This window comes from Pan troglodytes, chromosome 6, assembly GCF_028858775.2.
Source record: "Pan troglodytes isolate AG18354 chromosome 6, NHGRI_mPanTro3-v2.0_pri, whole genome shotgun sequence".
Lineage (NCBI taxonomy): Eukaryota > Metazoa > Chordata > Mammalia > Primates > Hominidae > Pan > Pan troglodytes.
In genome coordinates this window covers 72647862-72665935 of record NC_072404.2, presented here as the reverse complement: position 1 = coordinate 72665935, position 18074 = coordinate 72647862, and the positions used below count along the sequence as shown (strand labels likewise).

At 40.9% G+C, this 18074-nt stretch overlaps 1 protein-coding gene across 2 annotated transcripts in view; it reads right to left on the bottom strand.

Moving 5' to 3' along the window:
- LOC134810428 (uncharacterized) overlaps window positions 1-18074 on the bottom strand; it is a 71901-nt gene that overhangs the window by 45315 nt on the left and 8512 nt on the right. For both annotated transcript variants that reach the window (XM_063814254.1, XM_063814255.1), the window contains exons 5-9: window positions 17687-17829; window positions 17382-17440; window positions 16168-16240; window positions 9281-9464; window positions 4669-4753 (exon numbers count right to left, since the gene is read on the bottom strand). The gene's annotated coding sequence lies outside the window, so the exon portion shown is untranslated. The remainder of the gene's footprint in view (window positions 1-4668; window positions 4754-9280; window positions 9465-16167; window positions 16241-17381; window positions 17441-17686; window positions 17830-18074) is intronic.

Genomic DNA, 18074 nt, shown 5'->3' with positions numbered 1-18074 from the left:
CGACAAGGGTAGAAGACATTTTTAACCCTATAAACGCTAGTAAATTAAAAACAGTAGGACCTTTATGTCCTAATATTTCTATGTTGTGAAAGGCTGCCCTGTGAAATATGGGATTTCTTAAACGTATTTTTAAAATCATAGGTGTCAATATTTTTTAGAAATCCATTTAAATTTTCTCTTGCTATTTTACAATGCCTATTTATTTAGTGGTTCTGCTGATTTTGATGTATATCCTAAACTTTACATTTTCTTTAAAGTATGTTTTATACAACTTTATGTAAAATGTTTCAGTATCTTCACATTCGCTCCCTGTCCTTTTGTTTTGCTCTTATATGGTGGCCTTGAGTCTTTTCTCTGGCTTTTCAAACCTAGTAAGACTAAGACACTAAAGTAACTTTGCCCGTGGTTTGGTAATGCCTTCTAAAGCACATCCTAAGCTCTCGTGCATACAGGGGTCTCCTTTGAGCTCTATGCTTTTGAGATCCCATATACCTAAATTCCAGTACTCCAAATCAGTACTGCTCAGTTTTAGTTACTAAGTTTAAAAATGTATTTTAATAGCAAGTTAGTTTAGTGCACTCTTGCTTCTTTCTTTACTGCTGGTATACATGTATATTCCTTTAAATGAATCTTGGAATTTATTTAAAAATTTTAAATTATACTAATGAAACTATATTGTTGTGAATTCATAGGTGAATTTGGAAAGAATTTGTCTTTATGATACTAAATCCTTTTTATCCAAGAATCATATGTGCCTTTATATTTATTCCAGTCTATATTTATATCACTGAGTAAATATATAGAAATGTAGATACATACAGCTGTAGTTATAGATAGATACAAATATAGATATAACATGTTAAATCTATATCTATCCCATATAACATGTATACATGTTATATGTGTGTGTATATATATTTGTGTTATTAAAGAGCTCCCTTAAAATTTTTCTTTTATTTCCTATATAATTTTAGGTTGAGCTTGAATTTTCCTTGTATAAACAAGCAAATATTTATACTAGTTTTAATACTGAGATTTAGACATTCTATCTTATTTTAGCATTGAATATTTTCACAATTATTATAAATATTATCTAATATTAATAATGGAACTGTTAAAAATGTTTAAAATTGTACCTTTGAATTATTTTATTGTTGAATTTAAATTCCTTTAAGTATGATAGTAAATTTCTATTTTATGCTTTCTCTATGCATATGCAAATTAATCTATCCACTTCTCTATCTCTATGTAGTAACATATGAAAATCAGGCCTCTCTTCTTCTAATGGACATACACGTTTGCATATAGAATATCAGACTCTTTATAGCATTTAAAATCTTTAAAGACATGAATATTACCTTTTGACAAATATATTTTTGCATGTACTGAGAATACCCTATTTATTTTTTATTTGGGCTAATCAATACGATTATTAATATTATTGAATTACCAAATTTAGAATCACACTTTCATCCCCAAGGTGGATATTTGTGGGTTTTTTTGCCAATTTCTTGAGCCTGTGTGTCAAGTCACTTGAGCTGAGGCTTGGTGGGTCACCTGATATCAGGAGTTCAAGACCAAGGAAAGAAGAAAGGAAAGGAAAAGAAAGGAAAGGAAAGGAAAAGCAAAAGGAAAAAGGAAAAGGAAAGGAAAAAGAAAAGAAAAAAGAAAAGAATATGAACAGCTGGCGAGATCAAGACTTCTGGCCCAAAGGGCCTGCAGCTGGTCTGACCATTCATCAAAAAATCTGAATTTAAATGGAGACACATTGGACTGTCACACGCAATAAAAGAACTGAAACAGCAAATGGTCTTGATATGGGTTTCCTTCCACCCTACACGGCTCCAGCAAATGGAGGAGTGAGCGTGCCTGCGGTGCTCCTGACACATTTAGGGTAGTTCCTATTCACAGTGGTCAACCTTTGGGATTTTCCACACATCACAGGGTCATCATCCATCTAGGCTAACCTAGAATGTCCAGATAAAAGCTCCTGTTTAGAGACTGGAGAGAAAATTGTCAAACCTGAAAGCCCATGAACTGTCTCAGCCAGGGGAGAACACACGTAGGAAAGACTACAGAGTGATGTCAGAAGCGTAATTTCAGATTGACCTGTACAGCTTTACGATTGTGAGTAATTAACTTACTTTTGCTAGGCTCTGTTATTCTCACATCAATAATGAGAAAGCGAACCGAATAGTCTCCCAAATCCCTTTCAATTTTAACATCCTCTGACTTTATGATTAAAGAGTGATACTAATAAGGCTAAAACTGTGGCTTAACCCCAATAGGAGCCTGCTGGGATTATGCTACACAAAACTATTCCACACAGACAGAGCCATTCTGACCATGTCCCTCCCTACACCAGCTAATATACAGATATGCACCACTGGTATGAGAAGTCCCTCCTACAGAGGACATTGACTGATTCAATAATAGGCTGATTTAGTCATTCAACCAACAAATATTTACTGAAAACCTTCTAGGTATTTAGGGATACAACAGAACAAAACAGACAAAATCCCTTTCCTTATGGAGCTTACGTTTTAGTGAAGAAGAGTGGGGGTGTCAGACATCAAATAGGAAATGAGTTGAGGATACATTTTATGCAGAGCACCCTGGAGGCACTTTTGATAAGGTGATTTTTGAGCCTCAATCCAAAGCAGTGAGACAGTGAGCCATGCAGACACTAGGGGAAGAATGTTCCAGGCAGAGGGAACAGCAAGGCCCAGAGACAGGACAGAGACAAGCATGCCTGGCATGTTAAATGTTTATACAGAGGAGTAAGAGCAGGAGAATAGCAGGAAGCACAGTGAGACAGGTAGTAGGGGGCAAGATCATGTAGAAAACAGAAAGCCACTGGAGAGTTTGAACAGAGGGGTAAACATGATCTAAATTCCACTGAAAAAGGACTGTTCTAGCTGTTGTGTTGAGAGTAGACAGGCTGGGTGCGGTGGCTCACACCTGTAATCCCAACGCTTTGGGAGGCTGAGGCAGGCGGATCACTCGAGGCCAGGAGTTCAAGACCAGTCTGGCCAACATGTCGAAACCCTGTCTCTACTAAAAATACAAAAGAATTAGCCGGGCATGGTGGTTTGTGCCTGTAATCACAGCTACTAGGGAGGCTGAGGCAGGAGAATCGCTTGAACCTGGGAGGCGGAGGTTACAGTGAGCAGAGATCACAGCATTGTACTCCAGCCTTGGTAAGAGAGCAAGACTCTGTCTCAAAAAAGAAAAAAAAAAAAAGACAGAATAGACTGAAGGAGGCAAGCATGGAAACAAGAAAACCAGTTAGGAGACTACTGAGATAAACCAGGTGAGAGATGATGGCAGATGGGTCCAGGGTGGCAGCAGTGAGGAATGAAGAGGGACAGACTCTGGGATATATTCTGAAGTTGAATCAACAGGACACTGGAGGACAGGATGAGCTTGGAAAATCTTGGGACTACTGCAGAATTGAATGAAGCTAAATGGCACTAAATTCCAACATCCACTGTGAAATCCTGGGATTAGGGATTTGTTCATCTCTGTCACCTAGTGTCCCACCCAGTACTTGGCACGTAATGAAGATATAAAAAGTCCTCAATTCTTGAATAAATGTGGAACTGAATATATTACAAAGCCAAAAAAACCTGCAGTTTGATAGGTCATTAGGAGACCAAAAAGCATCTGGTACTAGACATATTTTACTAACAGAGTCTTGCCCTGTCGCCCAGGCTGGCAATGGCATGATGTCAGCTCACTGCAACCTCCGCCTCCCAGGCTCAAGCAATTCTCATGCCTCAGCCTCCCCAGTAGCTGGGACTACAGGCACTCACCACCATGCCCAGCTAATTTTTTTGTTTTGTTTTGATTTTTGTATTTTAGTAGAGATGGGGTTTCACCATGTTGCCGAGGGTGGTCTCAAACTCCTGAGCTCAGGCAATCCACCCACCTTGGCCTCCCAAAGTGCTAGGATTACAGGTGTGAGCCACTGCACTCAGCCTAAATCTATTTCTTTTTATAAAAAATTTCCCTTACTATGGCCAGACACGGTAGCTCATGCCTGTAATCCCAGCACTTTGGGAGGCCGAAGCGGGCATATCATGAGGTCAGGAGATTGAGACCATCCTGGCTAACACGGTGAAAACCCGTCTCTACTAAAAATAAAAAAATAAAAATAAAAATTTCCCTTTATAACTCATTTCACAGTAGTAACCAATGAAGCTGACAAACAACTTCACATTATACAGGTGAGATGTGAACAACTTGGCCATTTCCCTGAGAGGCCAGATGTAGTCACCAAACCTCAGCAACTCCCACCTAAAATACAGGGATAAGTATTACACAAGTAGTAAGCCCATGTTCTTATAAATAGTAAATCATGGGCCGGGCACGGTGGCTCACGCCTGTAATCCCAGCACTTTGGGAGGCTGAGGTGGGTGGATCACGAGGTCAAGAGTTCAAGACCAGCCTGGCCAACATGGTGAAACCCCGTCTCTACTAAAAATACAAAAATTAGCCAGGTGTGGTGGTGGGTGCCTGTAATCCCAGCTACTCAGGAGGCTGAGGCAGAGAAATGCTGGAACCCGGGAGTTGGAGGTTGCAGTAAGCCAAGATTGTGCCACTGCACTCAAAATCAAATCAAATCAAATCAAATACAAAAATAAAGACATAAAGGATGTCACTTACATGGACACGTGTTCAGGGCTTGTGTGGAGGAGTTGTGGGTGAGGACGAAAGTCGACTTGGAGACAATGGAGTCTGACTGGAGTTACTGGATGAGGAAAGGAGAGAAAGAGAGAGAAAAGGAAAAGGGTAACGGAAGTGGAAGATTGCCTCAGTGTGAAGGTCATCTCTGATTGCTGACAAAGGCAGTGGAAAATGTTGGAGAAGGTCTGAAAATACTGCTAAAGGTTGGTGGTTTCAGAAAATCTTGTAACATTTCCTTTACTTTAAAACTTAGCATCTCAAGGGTTTTTAGTATGAGTTTTGTTTTGTTTTGTTTTGTTTTTCCCCATGGATTTCAGAGTAGTTGAACCATTCAGCCACAGAAAATAACTCCGGTATCAACCACATTTAAATATTACCAATAAAGACATGGGACTCTCCTCCTCTGAGGTCGAGCACGTCTATTCACTTGCTGCTCAGCCTCCTCTTCTGCCCACCCTTGCCTCCTTTTCTGGCATCTGCTCCTCCCAGGGAGGACTTCACACCCTCCTCACAGAGCCAGCTGCCACCTCCCACTCTTCGAGGCTCCATCACGTGCCTGGCTCCACCACCTTCTCGCGTGTGACATCTACCTTTCACCAAGCTGAGGACACAGTGCACCCATGGTGTGTTTAAGGAGACAGTTCTGATGGCCACAAAATTCTTTTGTTATGTGGTCTGTGATTTGAATTGCCCTGTCCAAAGACTAACGCATGGTTCATGGTCAGGCCAAGTAAGGTTATGCTGGAATGAGAAACCACCAAGCACCTTTAATTCCTTCCAAGATCTTTTAGGAGTGGGACAAAGTCAAGTGCTGGGTTAGTGATGGCAAAGGAGGAGATTCTCTCTGCTGCACTCTGGTGATGATGGCAGGTCCAGCACTGCTCCAGCACCCAATCCTTGCAGGGTCTTCTATGGCACTTGCACATTCTTTATATAATACGGGCTTTGCAATCTCAGTTTCTGCAATCACTGTCACAACTGCCCCTAACAAAAGCAGTGACTGCATTCCTCACAACCTTGAATTTGAGCTTTGTCTTGAGAAATGAAGGTTTCTACAGGTTTCTTCATGTTCACATTAATCCAAACTGAAGATTTACCTCCAGGAATATTTTTCTTTCTCTATTACCTCCCTTAGCAAAAAATGTGTAACTTCCAATCTTCAATTCTTCACCAATGCTTTGATTCTTTGACTAAATCAAACGCATGCTGAGGGCCAGGCACAGTGGTTCACACCTGTAATCTCAGCACTTCGGGAGACTAAGGCAGGCTGATCACAAGGTCAGGAGCTCAAGACCAGCCGGGCCAACATGGTGAAACCCCATCTCTTCTAAAAACACAAAAATTAGCCAGCATGGTGGTGTGCACCTGTAATCCCAGGTACTGGGAGGCTGAGGCAAGAGAACTGCTTGAACCCAGGAAGTGAAGGTTACAGTGAGCCAAAATCATGCCACTGCACTCCAGCCTGGGCAACAAAGCAACACTCTGTCTCAAACAAAAAAAAAGAAAGAAAAAACATGCTTAACCTATGAGTTAAGCACTGAGTTTTGTCTTCTCCACTGCAGGACTCCTGGACAAGGATTATTTTCTTACCCTACTACAGAATTTCTCAACCACTTTCCATGCCATAATCCACACAAAATCTATTTGGCACACTGACTGACCTTCACTAATTGCCCCAAGGTACTGTGAGAGCTGAAGGAGCAATATTTCAGGACACACCCATTAACCCAACTTGAGAACATTTATTCACTGTAGTATTAATGAGAATGATTAACTGCACAAATGTGTAAACACCTAATATGCACACATAATTCATACTTGATTCCCAATACTTATTTCCTGACAATACAAAACTTCATACTAAATGGCTAGTTATTGGTTCTTGGCAACTTAAGTTCCTAAGGTGGTAGATAATCTACAAATTGTGGTCACTTACTCTGACAGTGCACAATGGCAAACAAAAAGATGGGAAAGAAAGAAAGCTCTAATAAAGAGCTCTAACAAAGAAAATAGGCTGGGCACGGTGGTTCACACCTGTAATCTTACACTTTGGGAGGCCAAGGTGGGCAGATCACCTGAGGTCAGGGGTCCGAGACCAGCCTGTCCAACATGGCGAAACCCTGCCTCTACCAAAAATACAAAAATTATGGTGGCACAGGCCTGTAATCCCAGGTACTTGGGAGGCTGAGGCAGGAGAATTGCTTGAACGCAGGAGGCGGAGGTTGTGGTGAGCCAAGATCGCACCATTGTACTCCAGCCTGGGAAACAAGAGCAAAACTTCGTCTCAAAAAAAAAAAAAAAAGAAAAGAAAAGAAAGAAAAGAACATTATTTGTTCAATGGGGACTTCTTAGATCTTTCCTATTAGGCTGTGATATTCGTGTGCAGGCCAGAGTTACAGTATTTGCCATTTTAGGAACAGGGCTCATATGAATAAACATTAAGGTCCAAATGCGGACAGTAACTGCTATCCCTGAACAGTTGTGTGGCTACTTGAAACTGAAATATGCTGTGAGTATGAAAGACACATCAATTCTCAACAAAAAGAACATATGCAAATGAAGTAAAGAATGTGAAATACTTCATTGTGTATTTATTTATAATGATTTCAGGTTGAACTCGAAAATGTAAAATTATGTATGTGGCTTGCATTTGCAGCACACATTGTATTTCTCTTGGATACCACTGGCCAAAGTTCAAAGCTTAATGCCGGGTGTGGTGACTCACATCTATAATCCCAGCACTTTGGGAGGCTCAGGCAGAAGGATCACCTGAGCCTAGGAGTTTGAGACCAGCCTGGCCAAAATGGTGAAACCTTGTCTCTACACAAAATACAAAACTTAGCCAGGCATGGTGGTGCACACCTGTAATCCCAGCTACTCAGGAGGCTGAGGAAGGAGAATTGCTTGAGCCTGGTTGCAGTGAGCCGAGATCACACCACTGCACTCCAGCCTGGGTGACAGAGTGAGACTCTGTATCAAAAAAAGGAAGAAAGAAAAAAAGCTTCAGTTATCCCTACACTGCATATGTGCATATTGATAAATCAAGAAGTGCCTGTATTGAGCTTCTGCAAAAGATTTTTTGGGGAGGTGAAGGAAGGAGCAGTTCCATCATTTTAAAAGATTAATTTTTAAAAGCTTCAAGATTAATCTGCACTTTTAAAAAGGATTTCACAACTATTTTACCTGTTGTATTTGTTCTTGGCTGAGTAACTACAGTTGTATTGTGAGTAAGAAGTTCTGGACCATAAATACATAGTTGATATTAATATTATAATAAAGCATTTAGAAGAAATTTACAGGCCTTTCTCACACAGCTGTGCACTGCTAATTATTATTATTATTATTTGAGACAGAGTCTCATCCTGTTGTCCAGGCTGGAGTACAGTGGTGCGATCTCGACTCACTGCAACTTCCGCCTCCCAGGTTCAAGCAATTATCCTGCCTCAGCCTCCCGAGTAGCTGGAACCACAAGTGCACGCCACCACACCTGGCTAATTTTTGTATTTTTAGTAGACACGGGGTTTTGCAATGTTGGCAAGGCTGGTCTCGAACTCCTCACCTCAGGTGATCCACCCAACTCAGCCTCCCAAAGTGCTGGGATTACAAGCGTAAGCCACTGTGCCTGGCCAATTTTTAAACATAATCCATTCTGCCTTCATTTTATAGTGAAAATAATCATTTTGGTGACTTGAATTTTGAAAATAGCAATTTTCAGATATTCAGGTGAGACCAGCTGGATGTCTCCAAAGTCATCTTTTTTTAAGATAAATACGCAAGAGTCACTTTTCCCCCAAACCAGCTCAATTCTGTTTCTGAATCTTAGATGAACTGTCTCACAGCAGAGCCAGAAGCAGCTTGCTGTATCATCTTAAACCTTTCCTCTCCATATACAACTCATTCCCAATGAATATACACAGATGCACAACCTCAATCAGTAAGCAAGACTCAACCCACTTCAACATTCCTTTCATGAGTAGAGAGAGGCCTTCTGTTCCTACCCCCAACACTCAAACTACCCATGTATTACCCTTCAAAATTAAGCCAGAATAACCTTTCTAAAGGGCAGATCCAAATTATTTTAAGAGGGAACTGCTATGAGACCATTTAATGACTGCCACTGCTTTTGTAGGATCTAAGGCCTTCCTCCATTTGGCCACCCAAGTCTATCTATGCAATCCCACCATGCCCACATGGCACTCCTCACTCCACACAGAATGGGTGAGGTATGTGAATATGTGGGCATATTTGACATCTCCCTGCCTTTACTCATATTTGGAACATGTTCCCTCCCTTCTGGATGCACAAATGACTGATCTGGGTATGCCATCCTTGCCTTCTCCCCTAAAAATGCTCAATAACTCTTCATTGCATTTTTCATAATATTAAGCCTCCCAAGGACAGTGTTCTTGCTAGACCCAATTTTGCACATCTGATACTTATACTAAATACATGTTTGTTCAATAAGTGAATCTAAATGTTAATTGTAAATATAAGGAAGTCATAATGAGAGGGGAACAAAAGGCCCTTCCTCATCGAATTAATCTCTCCTTAGGGAAGACACTGAATTTGTTTCTGCAGATTATCATCTTACCTTTTAATAAGAAATTTAATTCGATTGCCCACTTGAATGATGTTTTCCAGCCTTGCGATTCCATACCACGAGGGACTTCTGAAAGGAATGTTTTCTGGTAGTCCTTCCACATACAGATCATTCGCATGGCCTTCAAATTTTTGGTACAGTAGAGCCTTGGCTTCAGTGCTCCCCAAGGCTTCAGCTGAACAAAACCAAAGCAATTCAGGAGACTATGCTTGTGTTGAAATCAGATTTTAGTACAATCCAAAGCAAGGTGCAGGTCAATTTTTTTAAATTGGAAAAACTCTAGAAACATATTTACTAACTATTGAAGCAGGCTTAAAGCAAAGGCAAGTATAAATGACCCATTATTAGACAGATCAATGAGACAGAAAATTAACAAGGATATTAAGGACTTGAAGTCAGTTCTGGACCAAGCGGACTTAATAGACATCTACAGAATTCTCCACCCCCAAATCCACAGAATATATGTTCTTCTCAGCAGCACATCACACTTATTCTAAAACTGGCCACATAATTAGAAGTAAAACACTCCTCAGCAAATGCAAAAGAATGGAAATAATAACAAACAGGCTCTCGCTGCATAGTGCAATTAAATTAGAACTCAAAATTAAGAAACTCACTCAAAACCGCACAACTACATGGAAACTGAACAACCTGCTGCTGAATGAGAACTGGGTAAATAACGAAATTAAGGCAGAAATAAAGATGTCCTTTGAAACCAGTAAGAACAAAGACACAACATATCAGAATCTCTGGGACACATTTAAAGCAGTGTTTAGAGGGAAATTTATAGCACTAAATGACTAATGCACTAAATGCCCACAAGAGAAAGCAGGAATAATCTAAAATATAATATTTATGCAGCTAACAAACATGAAAAAATGCTCATCACTGGTCATTAGAGAAATGCAAATCAAAAACAATGAGATACCATCTCATGTCAGTTAAAATGGCAAACAATAAAAAGTCAGGAAACAACAGATGCTGGAGAGGATGTGGAGAAATAGGAATGCTTTTATACTTTTGGTGGGAGTGTAAATTAGTTCAATCATTGTGGAAGACAGTGTAATGATTCCTCAAAGATCTAGAACCAGAAATAACATTTGACCCAGCAATCCCATTACTGGGTATATACCCAAAGGATTATAAATCATTCTACCATAAAGACACATGCACATGTATGTTTATTGCGGCACTATTCACAATAGCAAAAACTTGGAACCAACCTAAATGCCCATCAATGATAGACTGGATAAAGAAAATGTGGCACATATACACTATGAAATACTATGCAGACATAAAAAAGGATGAGTTCATGTCCTTTGCAGGAACATGGATGAAGCTGGAAACCATCATTCTCAGCAAACTAACACAAGAACAGAAAACCAAAAACTGCATGTTCTCACTCATAAGTGGGAGTTGAACAATGAGAACACATGGACACGGAGGGGAACATCACACACCAGGGCCTGTCGGGGAGTGCGGGGTTAGGGGAGGGACAGCATTAGGAGAAATACCTAATGTAGATGATGGGCTGATGGGTGCAGCAAACCACCATGGCACGTGTAACAAACCTGCACGTTCTGCACATGTACCCCAGAACTTAAAGTATAATAAAAAATAATAATAACCAAATCCTGCCCCCAATCCAAGGCCACAAATAATTTAATTAAAGCCTATAAAATAGGACACACAGAAAAGTCACTCTGTTTCCTTGACTCCACAACTTGTATGTGTGGCTTATAATGCGTTTACTTTATTATCAGTCTCGATAAACTCTGGGGGAGAAAGCCGGGGGTAACACACCTAATCCTTTCATGAAATGTCTAACATGGCCTCCAGTGTGTGGGATCTTTTCTCAAGCCCCCATGCCTGAGTGCCATTTGCTGATGGCCCTTCCCTATGATTGAGGAAGCTGGGTCACTAGTTGAACACTAAGTACAAGACAGCATGAGAATCATGCTTGCAGCTGCAGTTAGCTGGAGGGCTGGTAGGAGGCACTGCTCCATGATTGTATATACTGAGTTCTGCCATCTTAATGATATCTGTATATGTTTTCTGTCTTTGAAGATACTTGCATTTTTACATATCAGAATCCCAAGGCTGAGAAATAAAAATTTTAAAAATTAAAAAAAATAATAAAAATAAATGACCCATCATTACCAATCAGATTTTGGCAGATTTAAGTGTCCTGATCCTAAGACAATCTTAATACCTCTAAGATCTTAAAAGATTAAACTTTGTTTTTCAATATTCTTAGGAAGAAGAGAAAAAAATTATAGACAATAAAGAACACAACCTGAATACTATTTGTTTTTTTTTTGTTTATTTTGTTTTGTTTTGTTTTGTTTTGTTTCTGAGATGGAGTCTCGTTCTGTCACCCAGGCTGGAGTTCAGTGGCATGATCTCGGTTCACTGCAAGCTCCACCTCCTGGGTTCAAGTGATTCTCCTGCCTCAGCCTCCTGAGTAGCTAAGATTACAGGTGCCCGCCACCACGCCTGGCTAATTTTTGTACTTTTCAGTAGAGATGGGGTTTTACCATGTTGGCCAGGCTGGTCTCAAACTCCTGACCTCAAGCGATCTGCTCACCTTGACCTCCCAAAGTGCTGGGATTACAGGTGTGAGCCACCGCAGCTGGCCTGCAAATACTATTTGGAAGCAGCCTTTTGCCACTATCTGCTTGTGAAATTAATAACCCTCCTCCACTGGCTGCTGCAAACAGGCACATTTCAGGCTGAATTTTCATCCACACTGCAACCACGAGATCAATGTTCTTTACCCCTTCAACCTCATGAGCATGCTATTTTAAAAGAAATAACTTTCCACAAAGAATTCATAAAATGGGAAATAAAAATAGTAAGCAGAGGCCAGTTTAGATTAAAAGAGGCATAACAACCAAAGTTAGCACATGAAGATTGTTTGGACCCAGATTTAAAGCAAAATTTTTCAGATAATGAGGAAATGAGATACTGTTCAGGTAAGAGTAAGGAAACTTGGCCAGGCGCAGTGGCTCACACCTGTAATCCCAGCACTTGGGGAGGACGAGGTGGGCAGATTACCTGAGGTCAGGAGTTCGAGACCAGCCTGGCCAACATGGTGAAACCCTGTCTCTACTAAAAATACAAAAATTAGCTGGGCATGGTGGCGTGCGCCTGAAATCCCAGCTACCCAGGAGGCTGAGGCAGGAGAATTGCTGGAGCCCGGGGGGCAGAGGCTGCTGTGAGCTGAGATTGCACTCCAGCCTAGGGTGACACAGCAAGACTTTGTCTGAAAAAAAAAAAAAAAAGAGTGAGGAAACTCAACTAAGGGTTACAGATGAGCTGACACCAAAAAATCATTGTAATTTTGTCAGATATGATGAGATAGTAGCTGTATAAGAAAATGTTAATGCTGTTCGGGGATGCACACTGAACAGATAAAATGATGTGATGACTGATTTGCTTTACAATATTCCTGCAAAGGGAGGTAAAGGAATAGAAGAACAAAACGTAGGACAATCTTAATGATCACAGAAATTGAGGAATGGGTATTTTAGTGTTCACTGTACTATTTTCTCTACTTTTGAATAGGTATAAAAACTGTAATTTAAAAATGTAAAAAAAGTGCCAGGAGCGATGGCTCATGCCTGTAATCCCAACACTTTGGGAGGCTGAGGCAGGTGGATCACTTGGGTCAGGAGTTCAAGACCAGCCTGGCCAACATGGTGAAAGCCTGTCTCTACCAAAAAAAAAAAAAATCAGCCGGGTGTTGTGGCAGGCACCTGTAGTCCCAGCTACTCAGAAGGCTGAGGCAAGAGAATTGCTTGAACCTGGGAGGCAGAGGCTGCAGTGAGCCAAGATCGTGACACTGAACTCCAGCCTGGGTGACAGAGTGAGAATCCACCAAAAAAAAAGAAAAGTAAAAATGAATTGACTAATCCCTGCTCTGAAGCCACATCCAAACAAAACTCTAAAAAGAAAGATTCAAGCAATTTATATCGTGCTATTTATATATAGATCTCCCTTGCACCTCTGTATGTAACATTTAAATATTTTGTAACCTGATGGTTGGGAGTGGCTCAAAGCTGGGCATGGTGTCATGTGCCTGTAGCCCCAGCTACTTAGGAGACTGAGGCAGGAGGATAACTTGAGCCCAGGAGTTCTAGTCCATCCCAGACAACATAAGACCCTGTTTCTTTGTTTCTTTTCTTTTCTTTTTATTTTTTTCTTTGTTTTTTTTTTTTTTGAGATGGAGTTTCACTCTTGTTGTCCAGGCTGGAGTGTAATGGTGCAATCTCGGCTCACTGCAACCTCTGCCTCCTGGGTTCAAGTGATTCTCCTGCCTCAGCCTCCCAACTAGTTGGGATTACAGGCGCACGCCACCATGCCCAGTTAATTGAGTATTTTTAGTAGAGATGGGGTTTCTCCATGTTGGTCAGGCTGGTCTCGAACCCCCCACTTCAGGTGATCCACCCGCCTCGGCCTCCCAAAATGCTGGGATTACAGGTGTGAGCCACCTCACCCAGTGGACCCTGTTTCTTTAAAAAGAAAAGTCGGGGAGCTGTCAGGGAGCTCACTGATGAATTATTTTGGTGATATCAACAATTGCTATCAAAACACAACTATAAAATCCAAAATTATAAGCCGGGCATTGTGGCTCACACCTGTAATCCCAGCACTTTGGGAGGCTGAGGCAGGCGGATCACGAGGTCCGGAGATCAAGATCATCTTGGCTAACACAGTGAAACCCTGTCTCTACTAAAAATACAAAAAAAAAATTAGCCGGGCATGTGGTGGGCACCTGTAGTCCCAGCTACTTGGGAGGCTGAGGCAGGAGAATGGTGTGAACCCAGGAGGCGGAACTTGCAGTGAGCCGAGATCGCACCACTGCACTCCAGCCTGGGCGACAGAGCGAGACTCCGTCTCAAAAAAAACAAAACAAAAAAACAAAAAAACAAAAACAAAAAAACAAAATCCAAAATTATGTCTATTGCCAGATCTTTCTCCTTACTTCCAGACTTATTTATCCAACTGTCTCCTTCACCTCCACGCCTCAACTTAAATGTCAACTTGAAATTAATTAATAAATAATTTAATTATTTATTAATAATTAATGTCTTTGTTCTTAGATTGGCTTTCCTCTAACATCTCGAGATTTGTCTTAAATTCTTACTTCATGATATTAGCACCAAATCTGAAGGGCTCTAGTACAGGAACTCTCTGAGATTAGAAACACATGTATTTTTGAGAAACCACACAAAATGAAATAATTATCATAGCTGTAAAAAGAAATATGCCCATAAACAAATCATAGTAAAGGATTAGAGGCTTTCAGTCACACTAGAGAGTGATGTTAAATAAAATTATTCTGTTAATTCAACAAGGAAATATATAAACCTAATTCTAACAAAGTTTTTATAAAATAAAAAAGAACCAATTGGAGTTGAAAGTGAAAAGTGGAAGTTTAGAAAGAGGCGAGGCCAACTACAGAACGTGCTCATCACATATCATCAAGGCTGCCCCAATCACACCCCCTGCCTCCCCATTTCCCTTATTCCACTTAATTCTTTCCCAGACCTTATACCTTCTTACAGAGTAAATATCTCCACTTACTATACGTTTCCCCACCAGATTGAATGCTCCAGAATGCACGGGGCAGGCCACTGTCTTCTGCACTGCCCAGTTCCCCCCGCACCTGACTCAGAGGTGCCAAATGACTTCAGGATTATGAGGTTGGAAGTAGTGAATATTTCCTGAATACTTGCAGTGGTTCCCAGCAATGACAAACCTAAGATTTCCTCTCTCCCTTTCAGGAAACTTAAAGAAAGCAGCAATACTGTCAGAGGTGTTTGAACAAGAACAACTCGATCTTAAATAGAAGCTGGGTAAAATGAGGCTGAGACCTACTGAGCTGCATTCCTAGATGGTTAAGGCATTCTAAGTCACAGGGTGAGAGAGGAGATCAGCACAAGATACAGGTCATAAAGACCTTGTTGATAAAATGGGTTGCAGTAAAGAATTCAGCCCAAACCCACCGAAACCAAGATGGTGACAAGAGTGACCGCTGGTTGTCCTCAATGCTACACTCCCACCAACACCATGACAGTTTACAAATGCCATGGCAACATCAGGAAGTTACCCTATATGGTCTAAAAAGGGGAACCATAAAAATAATCCACTCCTGGCCAGGTGCGGTGGCTCACACCTGTAATCTCAGCATTCTGGGATGCCAAGGTAGGTGGATCACCTGAGGTCAGGAGTTTGAGACCAGCCTGGCAACGTGGTAAAACCCCGTCTCTACTAAAAATACAAAAAGCAAATTAGTTGGGTGTTGTGGTATGCACCTGCGATCCCAGCTACTAGGGAGGCTGAGGCAGGAGAATTGCTTGAACCCAGGAGGCGGAGGTTGCAGTGAGCCAAGATCACACCACTGCACTCCGGCCTGGACTCCATCTCAAAAAAAAAAAAAAAAAAAAAATAGTAAGAGAGGCTGGGCGTGGTGGCTCACAACTGTAATTCCAGCATGTTGGGAGGCTGAGGTGGGTGGATCACCTGAGGTCAGGAATTCGAGACCAGCTTGGCCCACAAGGTGAAACTACATCTCTACTAAAAATACAAAAACTAGCTGGGCATGGTGGCAGGTGCCAGTAATCCCGGCTACTTGGGAGACTGAGGCAGGAGAATTGCTTGAATCTGGGAGGCGGAAGTTGCGGTGACCTGAGACTGCGCCACTGCACTCCAGCCTGGGTAACATGAGCGAAACTCCGTCTCAAAAACAAAACAGTAAGAAAAAACTGGAGCTGAGTCCTGCTCATTATATTTACTTTCCTAAAATAAAACAACATTATAAAAAACATTACTCAGTAATATACTTTAGTTGAAAGGGGAAAAAAGAGACTTACCAAATTTTTTTGCAGAAAAGCTGATCCACCATCTTTCTTCATTTAGTGATTCTGGCATACCATTCTTCCTTTACTGTCGAAATCACAGGAATACAAGTTTTCTCAATTTAATGAGCTTAATAGCTTGGGTTATTAAATATTATTATTATAAAATAGACAGTATTATTTTTTCTTTTCCTGTGACTAAAATTATTTCTAATATCCAGAATGTATTTATTACTGAAACAATGCTGACACACACTGCACAAAAAAGGAAGAACCAGACATTCATGAAAGCTGGGAAAAAGCAGAACTCAGTGTGCTCAAGAACCACTAGCAGGCCGGGTGCAGTGGCTCACACCTGTAATCCCAGCACTTTGGGAGGCTGAGGCGGACAGATCACCTGAGGTTGGGAGTTCAAGAACAGCCTGGCCAACATGGTGACACCCCAGCTCTACTACAAATACAAAAATTAGGCAGGCGTGGTGGCAGGTGCCTGTAATCCCAGCTACTTGGGAGCCTGAGGCAGGGAGAATTGCTTGAACCTGGGAGGTGGAGGGTGCAATGAGTTGAGATCACACCACTGCACTCCAGCATGGGCGACAAAGCAAAACTCCATCTCAAACAAACAAACAAAAAACAGCTAGCAGGTGCCATTTGCTATGGGGAGACTAGGGATATAATCTTGCAGCAATCCTTCCATTTTAGTAAATCTAAACAGTGTGATTCCATTCTGTTTTGTCCCCACTCTACTCCAGAGCCAAAACAAATAAGAAAATCCGTTATATTTCTATTTCTTTCAAAACACATCTAACAATTAAGAGATGATATGCATGGCTCCATACTCTAAAAGGAAGCCTCTTATGTCCTGGGTATCATGGACATTTGAGGAATGTTTGTTCAGTTGTCTGGTGCAAGCTTCAATAATAACCTGTTCAATGCATTATGCCAGACAAATTTTGCATCTCAAAAGTAGGAAAAATATTGTTCTTTTAGTTCTGTCTACCCATAAATGCAACATTTACATGTATTTATAATGGGTTAATACAAATAAAATGAGTTTACTGTTCTAGAGAGTATTAGAATTTTGACAACATGAATTCTCCTGTCCTGGCATGTAATTAAATGTTAGAGGAATATTATTTCATGTGGAAGATACCATTAAAAAATCAATGTTAAGCATTAAATAATTATTTCACATAATCTTCTAATCTGACTTAAGACTGAAGACCTACCGCCTGAAGCTGGTTTATCAAGTTGTAAATCTTCACTTGTTGAATTCACAAGTTCATGTCTGCAAGTGAGAATAAATACTTAATATTCACTAGGCAATATTCAGCAAAGTAATATCCACTAGTACATATTTAACATTTAATCACCAAGGGTGGCTTTGGAAAGAAAAGACAGGCTGGGAACGGTGGCTCATGACTGTAATCCCAACACTTTGAAAGGCTGAGGCAGGCAGATCATGAGGTCAGGAGTTCGAGAGCAGCCTGGCCAACATGGTAAAACCCATCTCTACTAAAAATTCAAAAATTACCCAGGCATTGTGGCAGGTGCTTGTAATCCCAGCTACTCAGGAGGCTGAGCTAGGAGAATCACTTGAACTTGAGAAGCAGGGGTTACAGTGAGCCGAGATCACACCATTGCACTCCAGCATGGGCGACAACAGCGGAACTCCAGCTGAAGAAAAAAAGAAAAAGAAAAAAAGAAATATCCCATTACTTTAAGGCAATGTAGATACAGCCAGAATTTCTACAGAAATCTGAACCACATTATAAAGCCAAAAAAAAAAAAACCAGCTAATATCATTTAAAACATATAGTACTAAATGGAATAGGTAATATTTTCGTTTTTTTTTTTTTTTTTTGATACAGAGTCTTGGAGTGCAATGGCACGATCTCGGCTCACTGCAACCTCTGCCTCCT